The sequence below is a fragment of the Hibiscus syriacus genome, unplaced genomic scaffold, assembly GCF_006381635.1.
Source record: "Hibiscus syriacus cultivar Baekdansim isolate YM2019G1 unplaced genomic scaffold, ASM638163v2 tig00111758_pilon, whole genome shotgun sequence".
NCBI classification, from domain to species: Eukaryota; Viridiplantae; Streptophyta; class Magnoliopsida; order Malvales; family Malvaceae; genus Hibiscus; species Hibiscus syriacus.
The window spans coordinates 1,286,732-1,289,747 of record NW_024063170.1 but is presented as its reverse complement, the minus strand read 5'-3'; the positions used below and the strand labels follow the sequence as shown (position 1 = coordinate 1,289,747).

Here is a 3,016-nt window from a genome sequence, read left to right as displayed (position 1 = left end):
CGACGAAAAAAATCGATCGACTACGATCAACCCGATTTTTTTGTAACGAGGATTTGGTCGAACATCAAGAAAAAACCGGACAACCGAAATTATGCTCTATATATAGGAATCCCGAACAAACTGAGAACAAATGTCCCAATCGCTTAGGCCTATATATCATTTAAATGGTTTTTTGCATTATTTCTTTTTTAATTAACAACACATATTACTTAGTTTTCAATTTCTTTTGATTTCTTCATACACCAAATCATGCATTCCAACCTTTTCCAATAAGATTTTTACCCCTATTAAAATATCTCGTATGTGGCAAAGTTAGCCTTAACATAAATATAAGTTGCAATATTATACGTCTAAGCATATAAATTCTGAAATCACTTATATTTACAAGCCACAAATAACACTCCAATATGTTTATCAAACCATTTTTTTCTTCTTCCTTCACAAAACTATAATTTCTAACCATTTTCATTGTCATTTTTACCTCGCTTAAAATGTCTTATATATGATGATATTATAATCACATTAAAGATAAATTACAACACTACGAGTTTATAATTAAAATTAAAAAAAACTCAGTTTCCCACCCGGAAATAGTATCTTAACAAGGCTATGGATAGTAAAGGGAGGGTAGAGAATTTATTGTCCTCGTGCTTTGTAGGTTGCGAGGTTCCCCATAAATCTTGCGATATTTTAGATCATAAAAGCTACCTCGTGTTTTGTAATGTGCGATGTCATTTTATTCAATTGTTTTATTGGCTTACTTGAAAAATACGCCCACGTCAGATGTATCTCGTGTGTTGGAGGGCACGAGGATTTAGCACTATGTTTGCATGTCACTAGGTCGTCTGATGTGGACGATTTGAGGTTTATTCTTTCAAATAATTTTTGGAGGGTCTTATTTCTTTAAATAATTATTTATTTGGGATTTTTATAATAAAATTGCCATCAAAATATATGTTGAAAATTATTTTACGAAAACAAACATTTTGGACGAAACTTTTTTAATTAAAATAGAGAAAATTATATGTTTAGTAGTTAAATTATTATCTTTATTCTATTTTAGTATATAATTTTTTTTAAATCACACTTAATATCTATTTTTTGTTTTATTTCAATATTTTGTTATCAAAAACTTAAAAGAGTTGAATTTTTTTGTTAGTAGATTATATTATTCATCACTTAATTATTTTATCACTTCAAAATTTGGATTTATTTTAATTTTTAATTGTTATGCAACATTTACATTGTTTAAATCGAACAAATCTATAATATAAGAAACTAAATATACTTAATTTTTTAATTGATAACCAAAGTTGGTTAGACAAAAAAAACAAAAGGGGCTATTCTTAGAATTTACCCATAAATAAACGATCGCAATGAAATGCTAACCTAAAAGACACGTGGAGATCATCCGTACAATAAGAATTGGCCTGAGACAAGGGGAATTTTCTCGTGCAGCGAGCTTCTATTGTGTTTTGTCGGTACATGACAGGATTTATCACTGTCACGTCCAGCCACGTTAAGATAGATTTTCTTAGACTTATATACACTTTTACTCCTGAATTATATTTTTTTTACCGAATTTTCCCTTAAAATAAATTTTTTATACATTTTATCTCTTCAACTATAAATCGTTACATCTTTTACCTTAAATTATAAATACAGTTAAAAATTAAATTCATAAATCAATCAGAACACGTAATGACATTTCTTAATATTTATTTTTATTTAAATGAATAAAAATATATTAAATACAATTTATTTTATAGTATGCCAAAAATACCGTTTTTCCCATTCCCCTCCATCGTATCCCCGCCATCAACACTACTCTCCTTCCCAATCCCATCGCTTCTGTAAATTCTCAGAGATTTCATTGAAAATAAAGCTTGTCAAAACAGAGCTTTCCAATTTCACTGGTAAACTTTCTTCCCTTCCCTTCCCTTCTTTTCTTTTTTTTTTCTTTGAAAATTAATTGTTGGCTATTACCCTCGCAACAGAATCCATTATTTAAAGAACATGCTCTGTTTGCAGTATAAGTTCCCTACTTTTTCTAAACATAAACCAGGTTTTAATGGGTTTACATTTCTCTCTTTTTTTTTGGCAGGAACAACAAAAGAAAAAGTGGTAGCAACCAAAACCAACAAGCGCGAAACTTGTGTCAAAAACAAACCAAGATAATACGTGTTCGATATTGATTTATGTTGTTGTTCTTGATGTGTTTGATCTTATGTCGCACCCAAGAGAAATGAGTATTTTTTTCACCTATTCAATTTTGTTGAATTTATTTTCTTTAGTTTGATTCAAGTTTAAATGAGTATTTTTTTAAAAATTTTGTTTTACGGGATTCATAAATTCTGCCATTGATGGACCTTGCAAGCTCCTTAACAATCATATTTCAAGTTTTGTTTGTTTTTGCTTTTGTTTGATGTAACTTTCAATGGATATTTTTCTAATTCTCTTCTTTTCTTGGATTCCCCTGTTTATTCATGTTTGAGTTTTTTTTTTTTTATAAATTCTGCCATTGATGGATCTTTCAAGCTTATTCTGACTTGTTTAACTTGTAAATTTGTATTGCAGATCGGTACTGGAAGGTGGCATGAATGATGGTGATGCAACGATCGGGATGGGTTTTCTTTTCTAAAGATTAATGGGTTTTTGCTCTCGTTGATGGTGATGATACGGTGTAGGGGAAAGGGGAAAAAGGGTATTTTTGGTATACTATAAAATAAATTTTATTTAATATATTTTTATTTATTGATATAAAAAATAAATATTAAGGGATAATGTGACGTGTTCTGATTTATTTTTAGGACAAATAAAATAACAATTTATAGTTGAGGGTTAAAATATTTTAGGGGTAATTTGATAAAAAAAAATATAATTTAGGGGCAAAGGTGTATTTAAGCCATTTTCTTTATATCTCTTTGTATCGTTCTGCTCTTTTTGGTTCTGTAAATTCTGTCACTGATTCTGGGCTTTTTCATCTAATTTCATGTGACTGTCCATTCACTCTGTT

General features: G+C 29.2%; 1 long non-coding RNA gene across 1 annotated transcript; it reads left to right on the top strand.

The window, feature by feature from the left end:
* Positions 1-1,811: 1,811 nt before the first annotated feature.
* Positions 1,812-2,682, top strand: LOC120169244. Its single transcript, XR_005520649.1, has 3 exons — positions 1,812-1,916; positions 2,105-2,249; positions 2,578-2,682. It is a non-coding gene; the product is annotated as an uncharacterized LOC120169244 (long non-coding RNA).
* The last annotated feature ends 334 nt before the right edge of the window (positions 2,683-3,016 follow it).